This window comes from Heloderma suspectum, chromosome 5 (genome assembly GCF_057233095.1).
Source record: "Heloderma suspectum isolate Gila_16-S chromosome 5, 16-S_ref, whole genome shotgun sequence".
In the NCBI taxonomy this organism is placed as follows: domain Eukaryota; kingdom Metazoa; phylum Chordata; class Lepidosauria; order Squamata; family Helodermatidae; genus Heloderma; species Heloderma suspectum.
This window is the reverse complement of record NC_139462.1, coordinates 98,874,888-98,886,807: the sequence shown is the minus strand read 5'-3', so window position 1 is coordinate 98,886,807 and position 11,920 is coordinate 98,874,888.

Genomic DNA, 11,920 nt, shown 5'->3' with positions numbered 1-11,920 from the left:
AAATGACTGCTCCAACATTGTCCAAGGTCAGTCAGCTCAGTTAGAACATAAGAACAGCCATGCTGGATCAGACCAAGGGTCCATCTAGTCCAGAATTCTGTTCACACAGTGCCCAGCCATCAATAGAAAATCCACAAGCTTGACATGAGTGCAACAGCATCCTTACACCCATGTTCCCCAACAGCTGGTGTACATAGGCATACTCCCTCTGATACGGAGGTGGCATACAGCCATCAGGACTAGTAGCCATTGATAGACTTCTCGCCATGAATTTGTCTAACCACTTTTTATAGCCATCCAAATTTGTCTAACCCCCTTTTATAGCCATCCAAATTGGTAGCCATAACTACATCTTGCGGTAATGAATTCCATAGTTTAACTATGCACTGAGAAGGAGTACTTCCTTTTATCTGTCCTGAATGTCCCACCGATCAGCTTCATGGGATGACCCCAGGTTCTAGTATTTTGAGAGAGGGAGAAAAATATCTCCCTATCCACATTCTCCATACCATGCATAATTTTGCACACCTCTATCATGTCTCCCTCTACTTGCCTTTTTCCAAGCTAAATAATCCCCCCCCCATAACGTTCCCTCATAGGAAAGTTGCCCCAGGCCCTTGATCATTTTAGTTCCCCTTTTAATTAGAGGTGGTTGGTCAGTTCAGGTAGAGAAGAGACTGTGGAAGGAGTAGGGATGGGGGAGAATTTCTCCCCGAAACTTCGGGGGGCCGAGTGCCAACGTGTTCGGCCCCCCGAAGTAGTTTCGGGGAGAAATTCTCCACACACACACCCCCGCACCCCCCCCGGGATGGGACTTACCTTTCCCGAATGTCCCTCCTGGTGGCAGGTCCCGGCAGTGGTTCGTCAGGTCTTCGGCAGGGGCAGGGGCGGCAGCCGGTCTTTCGACCGGCTGCCGCCGCCACCATTCCAATAAAAGTAAAAAACAAACAAAAACGCCCCTGTGATAGGCTACGTGATGATTAACGTAGCCTATCATGGCTAGATTTGCAAAGTCAGCCGTGATAGGCTACGTAAATCGTCACTTAGCCTATCACGGGTGACTTTAAAAAAAAAAAACGCATACGCAAATGGCGGCCCCCATAGGGAGCTGCCATTCACGTTCCTTATTTGGTCGCCGTAGTCTACGTAAAGATTTACGTAGACTACAGCGACCAAATAAGGAACGCGAATGGCAGCTCCCTATGGGGACCGCCATTTGCGTACGCGCTTTTTTTTAAAAAAAAAAGTCACCCGTGATAGGCTACATGATGATTAACGTAGCCTATCACGGCTGACTTTGCAGATCTAGCCGTGACAGGCTACGTTAATCGTCACGTAGCCTATCACGGGGCGTTTTTGTTTTTTTTTTAACTTTTTATTTCGCGGCCGGGCGAGGCAAGGCACCTCCTCCCCGGCCTGAATTTCGGCCGGGCAAGGCGGGAAGCCTCCCCCCCCCCGGCCTGAACTTCGGGGGGAGCAGCGAAGCACCTCCCCCCCACCGTGAAGCAAGCTGCGAGACCAGGTAAGTGGCTTTCGTGCACTCCTAGGAAGGAGAAGACAGTATAGCTTAAGGAAAAAACGCTGAAGAAAGGAAATGAAATTACATAAGGCAGAAGCTGCGAGCTACTACAAGACGCTTGAAGGAGTTTGGAAGAGGCTTCTGGACAGATTTTCAGTAAAAGGCAGTTGGCCTCAAGAAGCAATGAGACTTCAGTAGGAGGCAACTAAGTGACTTCTTCTTTGCTGTGTCATCGTCAGCAAGTCACTGACCAGATGGAAGGCTTCAGGTGCAACTGAAGCGGTCTACTAGTTAAAGATTGTTTTGTCTCAAGAAGCTGGGAATTCACCATGAAATCCAGTGGAGACACTTTTTTCAACCATGTATCCATCCACTGAGTTCTTAACCAGAGGGAGAATTTCAGGTCTAGACCTCTGAATCATTCTGGGAAAGTAACTGGGGTGGATCTATGAGAAAGTATATTTGGCAATTGGGTTTAGTAGGGAAGTGAACTAGGATGAGGAAATAGAAACAGTACCTTTAAAAGCAAGTAGCCAGCCAGTAATATTTATAGGGTCAAACATATCACTGAACATCTTGATAAATAAGTATTAAATAAGCAAAAAAGTTTGAAGTAAATGTTCTTCTTTGTTTATCCCATGGCTATAACCAAGATCCCTACTACTGAGTGTGTGCTAAGGAGGATACATTTTTAATCAGAAATTTTATGGCAGCAGTGGACATTAAAGAGATAAAGAGACATGGTGCATGTATAAAATGTTTTATGAAGTAGGATTGGAGAGCCAGATTTTCTACATTTGATGACAGTTGTGCGGGGGGGGGGGGTTGGATTTAAGAAATGCTTGTACCCAATGAAAGCAGTGGGCTGGCCTCCTAGACACGGAATACAGACTTTTATCTCTTAGAATCCTATATCTTATCTTTTTTTCATAGTATCTTTGAACAAAGAAAGTTTGCTTGTTAGGCAGCTTTACAAATACTGTACTTTCTTTGCTTGAGGGTGCAAGGTGAGGGGTTAATTTAAAAAGATCCTGCCGTGGGCCTGGGTTTCTTATAGTTGTAGCCTTTCCCAACCTGGTGCCCTGCAGATGTGTTGGACTACAACTCCTAGCCAGCACAGCTGATTGGAGGATGCTGGGAGTTACATTTCAACACATCTGGAGGCCACCAGGTTGGGGAAGACTAAGAACATAAGAAGAGCCCTGCTGGATCAGACCAAAGGTCCTCGTAGTCTAACATTCTGTTCACACAGTGGCCAACCAGCTGCCTGTGGGAAGCCCCCAAGGAGAACAGGAATGCAAAAGCAACCTCATGCTCAAGTTCCCCAGCAACGGGTGTACATAGGCATGCTGCCTCTGAGACTGGAGGTAGCATACAGCCATCAGGACTAGTACCATTGGTATAGTGCGTATGAAGAATTTTGTAACTCTTTTCTCCAGAAAGCCAACCATTTTGTAAAAAGAAACCACTATTTCGGAGAACAAAAGTATTTATATTTTGGCAGGTAGATTGATAAATGGGGCCAATGAAGACTGTATAAAACTTTACCTATTGTCAATCTGACCTACGGCTTTCTACCTTTTTAATAGCTTCTCCTTCACTCTGGCCACTATTCTAGTTTTTCCAAGGTCATTCCCCATGGGTCATTCCCCATTTCAACATATATAATTGTGTTTTCCCAGGTACCTCACTGGTATCTCCAGTTCAAGGATCTAAGGCCTGGTCTACATATGGTTAAAATATGATGGTAGGATCCTGAGATTTTAGAATGGACTATACCACTGCAGTCAGTGGGTGCTAGTTTGAATCTTTCCCCAGATCTCTACATTTACACTGAAGAAGAAAAAAAAATCACATCAAGGAGAAGGACCCCCCGCCCCCAAGTGCTAGCTTTTTAGCTGCCTTGGGAGGTTTGTTTCTACATAGGGAGCATTCAGAAATGTGACCCTACCACCACCACCTGCAGTTTGAAAATTGTGCAGTCCATCCTACCACCTCAGGGACTCCACCACTTCATTCCCACCTCGTTCTGCTTCATTCCTACCTTATTGGCAGGGTTGGGGATGCCTTCTATCTGAGACCGTGGAAAGATCCTTACCCCTCAACATCAGTACGTTACATCTTGGGCTATTGGTCTGATGCAGTTTTAAAGACCCCCTTAAACCTCTGTTTAAAAGGTGCTTTAATGGATGACATTTGCTTTTGTGCTCCTGTTTCCAGCAGAGGCTCTGAACAAGTAGCTCTTTTTCTGGCAGTGGACACAATACTCCAATCAGTTCTCCTGTGAAGTTTCAACTGAAATGAATGGGAATTGTTCAAAACCATTATAGTGTCATCATTCTCCCCCCACCCGCCCCAAAATCTCAGTCATTTTAAATGAGTCTGTCACCTGAGCTGAATTTGCATAACACCACACAAATATCCAAAGTCGCACAAATGAGCATCTGGGTATATGTTTATGAAGTAATATGTCCGTGCAAGTTGCTTGTTAGCTCTAAACTTACGTTCATGGTATAGTGTTCTTGTGAATAAGGCCTGGTTGATATATGCTTCTGCAGCACAGATGCCACTTCCATGGGGGCCACACCCAATACGCAGTGGCGACATCTGCATCCAGGAATCCCAATGGCTGCATGGCTCTTCTTGAAAGTTTCCATGGGCTTTTTGCTGAAGAAAGAAAAAATCCCGAGGTAAAGGGGTTTTCTCCATCTTCAGTATAGTAGCCTTTTAATTGTGTGGGACATCTCAAGGATACTGGAGGACACTGACTGCATCCTGCCCTCAGTTGACAACTGTAATAATGTTGGAAAGGACATCAGCTGATGTCTCTGGATGGGACTTCCGGGAGCCCCTGCTAAAGGTAGAGAGGCTTTTCTGCTGTGGCACCCTGGCTGTGGAATAAGCTCCTTAGAGAGATTCTCCTGGCACCTGCATTGTACTCCTTTCCATGCCAGGTGAAGACATTTTTATTTTCCCATCATGAATTTTGTTTTCCTAGCATTTTAGCACCCTAGACTTTTAGCTGTCCTGTTTTCAATCTGTATTTTAAAACTCTGCATAGCTGCTAGGTTTTATTCTGGTTGTACTTTTATGTTGTAGTTTTAAGCCTTCATATGTTATATTGCTTTACGTTGTACTTTGTGGTTTTAATTTTTGTGAACTGCCCAGAGCGCTTTGGCTATTGGGCACTGTATAAAATAAATAAATAAATAAATGTGCAATCCTACAGTCCCTGGGAGGGCGTCCCAAGAGCCTTAGGACAGATGAGATCCCCCTCTCCATCTGAGGTTTAGATGGAGAAGGAAGTCCTCCTTCATAGGGTTTTCCTTTGTGGCAGCAGAAAACTCCACCATTAATGCTCCAACTGTGGGAACAGCAAAAAGGGGACATGCTGGGGGTGGATTGGAGCAGGCTTTGGATCCACTAGATGCAAAGCCCTGCCTTTCGCATGACATGCTCCTGGAATGGTGAGTGGGCGGGAGGGAAGTATGCTGCCAACCCTGGGGCAGGCATACTTGTTTTCTCTCCCACTGAGACCAACAGGAGAGAAAATCTGAAGGGGGAAAATGTCCCCCCAAAGAAGACAAATAAAAAGCCCCCCTGCCAGCACAATTCTTCCTCCCCGACCCCGATAGGATCACTCTGCCAATGTGTTTAGGACTGCAGCTTTAGCCAGTTTATACTGATCCAGACCAGCTCAAGCTGCAATCCTAACTAGAAAGTAAGCCCCACTGAAGACGGTGCAACTTACTTTCAAGTAGACATGCATAGGATTGGGTTACACAAAATCTGAATAAATGCAATCCAATTGCAGGGTTACTGTGCATTTTTTTTTTTTTAAACCCTCTCCCTAGTCCCTACCCTTTCTATTACTAGAACCTGGAGTCATCCCATGAAGCTTATTGGTGAGATATTCAGGACAGATAAAAGGACTTACTTCTTTACACGGAACATGGAATTCACGCCCACAAGATGTAGTGATGGCCACCAATTTGGATGGCTTTAAAAGGGGATCAAACTCATGGCAGATGAGGCTATCAATGGCTACCAGTCCTGATAGCTATATGCTACCTCCAGTATCACAGCCAGTATGCCTATACGCACCAGTTACTGGGGAACACGAGCGGGAGGGTGCTATTGCACTCATGTCCTAATAGTGAGTTTTCCACAGGCAGCTAGTTGGCCACTGTGTGGACAGAATGTTGGACTAGATGGACCCTTGGTCTGATCCAGCAGGGCTCTGCTTATGTTCTTATGTTCGTATTCCCATTATTCATTGACTTCTTTGATGAATTTGAGGGATTTATCATTCATCTGCTTTGAAAAATAAGTTAGGAAATATTTCCCCCCCATACACAAACATGATCCTGCATTACAAAAATATCAGCAAGGGTGTTTTTTTTCTCCCCATAAAATAATATATGCTACCATAAACATTAATGAAAGAATGCTACTGATTTGCAGGAGATAACTGAACTGAAAATCAAGATTCATCTAAAACTGATGAACTTTAATTCAAAGGTTTTAAGTAGGGATATGTTTAATGCTCAGACCCTGAGGAGTTGACCATACCAGCATCTTCCGTTTTGTCAACACCTTATGTTAAATGCTGGATTCTGAGATGCCCACCCAAAGTTATAATTTGACATTTGACATTTGGGAGGTCAAATCCTGACAATGGCACAGATGCGCATCAGAATATAAATGCCCCAAAACATTTTAGCTGCAGCATCAAACTATAATTAATTAAAGGAAGAACTTCTTAAAGCGTACTTAGAACAGGCACTTCCTTTTTTTTTTCAGGAAAAGCAGCTGTGTGGAGCTGATCCAGGGAGGGTAGGTGGATTTATTCCTTTCCTCCCTGTGCCATTTTCATGCCAAAAAATCCCTGCACCTGCTATTTCTCTCTCTCTCTCACACACACACACACACATACACACACACTCACCCCACAAAGCTGCTATTTTGGGGGATCAGCAACCTGGGGAGCTGATTTTGGCACAAAATCAGCTTGGGAAGGAAAGGGTTAAAACCTGCTGCTTCGTGTATCATGGTCCTGATCCAGATGGGGGCCCGACAAAATTGCTTTTCTTTATTTTTTTAAATTTATTTAAGAGATTTATCAACCGCCTTTTAGAGAAAACTCCCATGACAGCATACAAAATTTCAAACCACAAAACAGTGATAAAAATAACAAAACATTGATTAAATCAAAATCAACAAGTAAAACTAAATAGCACCATATACGCCACAACACCCAATGAAGTCCTCTCTCAATTAGAGGTACATCTTTAGGGCCCACTTGCAGGCTTGTAAGGACAGACGGGGCCTGGCAGACATCAATTGGAGCAGAGTTCCACAAGCAGGGGGCCATTCCCAAGAAGGCCCTATGCCTTGTGCTCGCTAGTCTGATTGCTTCGACAGGTTGGCACACAAGCTGGGCCTCTGATGTTAATCTCAGAGTGTAGGCAGGTTGGTATGCATGAAGGTGGTCCTTCAACTAACCTGGGACCAAACTGTTCTTCTCCTGAAAAAAAGAAAGTGGCTCTATTTCTGAGCGTGATTTAAAAATATATGCTTAATGTTCCCTGTGCTTCATTCCAACAGCACACAGTGGGGATTCAGTCATCATGGGGTTTTAAAAGTAGCAGATATTATGGGTGTCAACCCTTGTTTTGTAATGCTCTGAGAGCAGAAGCACATCCTCCCCATTGAATCAATGAGCACTAGCAAATACTCAGATTTCCAAAGATCAGCACAATGTGCTAGTAATACAGAGCTTAAATGTATAACACTATTTTAATTCTCTCCTCTGTTTTTGTGAAGACAGTGGGAAGCCAAGCAAAGCAGCAAGTTGCTTCCTCATGCCAACACCAGAACCAGGACAACTGGTCATCTGTGCTGTTGCTGTAGTTACAGGATTGGACCACTAACAAGTAACTGGTTAGTCTTGCTGTCTGGCAGGCAATGCAAGACTATGAAATTGGCATTGTCTATGAAATTGGCAATTTCATAGGCATGAAATTGGCACAATGCAATCGGCATCTCCATCAAGTTGCTGCCCTGCCGAATAAGTGGCATGACGTTCAGATAAAATAATTCATCTTCCTACATCTATTATGGCTGAGGACTGTAGGGATAGGACTTGACCTCAAATTCTCTCATTCCAAAAAAAGTTTTTTTCCCATATAATTCTACCATACCCCTGGTTACCCGAACAAACTCTACTTGAGACAAAGTTGTAGCTATCATACTCATCCCTCTGTGACCTCTGGTAAACAGGTTTTTTTGCAGTGCTTCAAAAACCTGCAAAACCTGATTGGCCAGAGGCAACAGAAATTAATGGGTACAACATGGGCCACCCCAATGCCTCTATCATACTGCTTTCAGCTTTTAAGAATGAATGGCCAAGTTCACACGAACACTGCAGCCCACTGTGGCCCATTCTGTGGCCAGAGTGGGTTATGGTGTCTGCCAGCAGCCATTTTGAACATTCAAGCCACAGTGGGTGGTCACCGTAGCTTATCGTGACATCTAAACCCAGTGGGTGGGTTGTTGGCGTAGTTAACCACTCACAACCCTAAAACAGCCCATGAGTTGCAGATGGTTTGTTAACTATGCCAACAACCCACCCTCACCAGGTTCAGATGCCAAGATAAACCACAGCGATCACTCCCTGCAGCTTGAATATTCAAAATGGTCGCTGGCATGTGCCACAACCCACCATGGCTTAAATGATGGTGCAAACTGGACCACTATCTGTCTCCAGCCCCAGTTTTAAATGTAGAGCAAAAACCAGAGAATAAGAATTCAATTCAACTAAACAATGAATGAAGCACATACATCATCGTAATTGTTTCCTTGTCTTCTGTAAATACATGATTCATGGTTCCTCCAATGAATGAAGTCCCTCGCAACTGAAAGGGGAAAAGCTCCCAGCTGCCAGTGAGGCAGTGTCTGATGTTAATTGGTACAGTGATGAGATTCATTAAGCCCTTCAAACTGAAATGCAGGTAAAGCAAAATATTCATGATTTCTGAAGCTCCCTCTTTTCCTAAGTTCCCACATAACAGGACAACAAGCAGCCATGCTTGTTAAGAGTCAAGACAAGCCAGGTTACCATATTTTAACATGTGCTCAGTAGATCCACTGAGCAATTCATGCAGATTTCTGCCTCCCCCATCAATCTGCATTCCACCTTATTTTGTTTAATGTTTAAACATGCTTACAAATAAGAGTGACTTAAAAAGAAACATTTTTTGTACTCTCTGACAGTCACAGTTATATATCTTGTTTCTCTGTAGAATAACACAGTGGCTTGTGATATTCACTCCAGAAGACACCGTAGATACAGAAGGTTGATAAAATGAACAGCAAGCATGCTGAAACCGGATCATTGGCAACAGATTTTAAAAAACACACACACCCCGACTGGATCAACAAACTCATCCAAAGCTAATTACAGTAGCACAATACACATTAGTTCTCTTGTCTCATTATCTTCTGCTTCTCGATGCCCACAAGACATTTGATGTTACAGATGGAGATATATACTGTGTGTGTGTGTGTGTGTGTATGAACCCATTCCAAATGAGCTTTGATTTCTTAAAGGGAAATTTCTGGGGTCAGGGAGGTCCACATTCCAGCCCTGCCCCCCAGAACCGACTGGGGGCTGCAGCCTGCGGGCCACATGTTACCCACCCCTGGCTTAGATGTACAGCTTCTGGCTAGATGCACACCTTGTAATCTTACATCTCCAGGGGAAGTCAGTTGCACGTCGGTCCCCTGAAACCAATGGAAGAACTAACTCGGTCCAATTAATGATGAACATTCCCTTCTGTGGCTCCGGGCCTTGGCTTAAATCCTAAGATAGTTAACTTATCTGAACAATGTGGAATGGGGCACAAGGGCTGCTGAGGAATGGGAGGGCAGGGGGAATTTTCCTTCCATGAACTTCCATACATCAACGTATCTTAGGATCCAAGCCCCCTTTTGAGCAGCAGCAGCAGCCCCCACCCCTGAGATTGTTGAGGAGGGCCCCCAACCCCCCAGAAATGCTTCTGGGGGGGTGTAAGCAGCTGCAGGGGGGAAGAGCGGAGAGAAAACTTTCATTCCCTCAACTTCCTTAAATGAATGTATCCTAGGATCCAAACCAATGGCCCTGATCCAGCTCAAGTTAGTCCTGAAAGCCCCATTGAAAACAATACGGTAATACGGCTTCCGTTACTCACCACTAACTTGTCCATTAGAATGGGACTAAGTCACAACCAGCTGACTATAGCTGGACTGAGGCCACAATTGACTAAACATCTTACAATGGTCTTATTTAGGCCCAGTTCCCACAGTGCCGGCCCTACCATTAGGCAGTCTGAGATGGCTGCCTAATTTCAGGCATCATGAAAGGGCAGCAAATGGTTAGCTATTTTATTTATGATTGTATCTTTACTTCCAGGAAGGGGAAGAGGCACTTGTGGGATTTTCCGCCTCAGGTGCCGAAATAACTTGGCCAGCACCTTGACTGGGCGGTGGGGGGGGGGGGCATTAGCTGTGTTCCATCAGACAGCAAGATCTTTTGGGTCAACCCTGATGACAGCCCCCCACCCAAGAAGCTTGAGAGCAGAGCTGTTTTGAGGAAGCATCACAAGGAGCCACCATTTGTGACAACCAGCTATCTGTGCAACTGTGATGTGCAAAACCACACAAATCAGAGCACCCACATATAAAACCTCATGGAGAAGTACGAAATTACACAAAAGGTGCTTCATCATGAATGAAGCACACTGGCACATTCCGCACGTTCCCAAGGGGCTCCTGAGAGCTGGAAACATTTGTTTGTTTGTTTGTTTGTTTGTTTAAAATGACAAATTCATGTTGTTCTTTGAAAAATTCCTGGCTAGATCTGGGATGTTTTCTGATGCCACCTTCACAGAATTGCTTCTGTTTCAGGGATTCCTGATACATTTGCTAATTTACAAATAAAAAAAGAAGCGATAAGTTCTCTCATTCATTCTCTTCTTCAAAAGGATCAAGGCTACAATTTGACTTCAAAAGGCAGAACACACTGTAATACGTTTCACTTTCCAGGACACTGACTGGACACCTTTGCAATGCAAGAATATAGAAAGGTTCCCCCACCCCACCCCAATAAATCAAATTACTTACGTATTACAAAGCAACACGGTAGAAAATGCTTTTGAAAGCGTATCTGTTGCATTGGTAGACTCACTCGTGGAAACCAAACATACTCAGCAGCGTTGTATCTACTTGGCATTTTACTTCTCAGAGATTTACGCTTGGAACATTAAAGAAGCATGAGATAAAAATGTTAGGCGCTATTGTTATTTCTTGATGTGAAAGAGAAGTATTTTTTGTCCGTATTTTTGGATGCAAATATATCGATGTCAAGATGTATTTAATGCAACCCCTTGACCAATAAAAATACATTTAATGTAAGTTGACAGGGGTTTTTTTTAACAAGAACATTTGAAAATTATCTCAGGAAATCACCTAATATTTTTGGTGGGGTGGGGGGTTGCTTTTCTCCCCTTCTTCCTAATTAGGGGTGTATCCAAACACGTAGGCACCTACTTGCATTCTGGAGTGGTACAGCCCCGTGAGGGTGAACAGATATCCTATTCCTAGCTTCAATTCCTAGCAATCCTTGTGCTGGATCCAAGAATTCAGTGGGGGCAGGGAGAGAAAGAACAGGAGGCAATTTGAGGCTTTCCTCATGCTCATCCGGGATTTCTTTTAAAAGGCCCATTGCTAATAAGGGGCAGCATGAAATGACAAACACCACTGAAGCGAAAGAGAAAATTCAGCAGGGTGCAAGTGAGATGAGGGGAGAATGTCAGTTAGGGATTAAGGCAGGGGGTGGTGAACCTCTTTCAGGCCAAATGCAATTTCAGGGAAGCTCTTGCAGGGGGAGGCAAAAAAAGGTGGGCAGAGCCAACATACTAAAGAGGCTGGGTCCAGGAGGTTGTAAATTCCTCCTTGAGAGAGGGAGTGGTGCCAGCCGCTTTAAAAGAGGCGGTAATCAGGCCACTCCTGAAAAAGCCTAACCTGGACCCGAAGGACGTTAACAATTATAGGCCAGTGGCCAACATCCCCTTCCTGGGCAAGGTGCTTGAGTGGGTGGTTGCAGGACAACTCTAGGCACTCTTGAATGAAACAGATTATCTAGATCCCTTTCAATTGGGCTTCAAGCCTGGTTTTGGAACGGAAACTGCCTTGGTCGCCCTGTGGGATGACCTCTGCCGGGAGAGGGACAGGGGGAGTGCGACCCTGTTGATTGTCCTGGACCTCTCAGTGGATACCATCGACCATGGTATCCTTCTGGATAGGTTGTCTGGGTTGGGAGTTGGAGGCCCTGCACTGCAGTGGTTCCGCTCCTACTTGGAT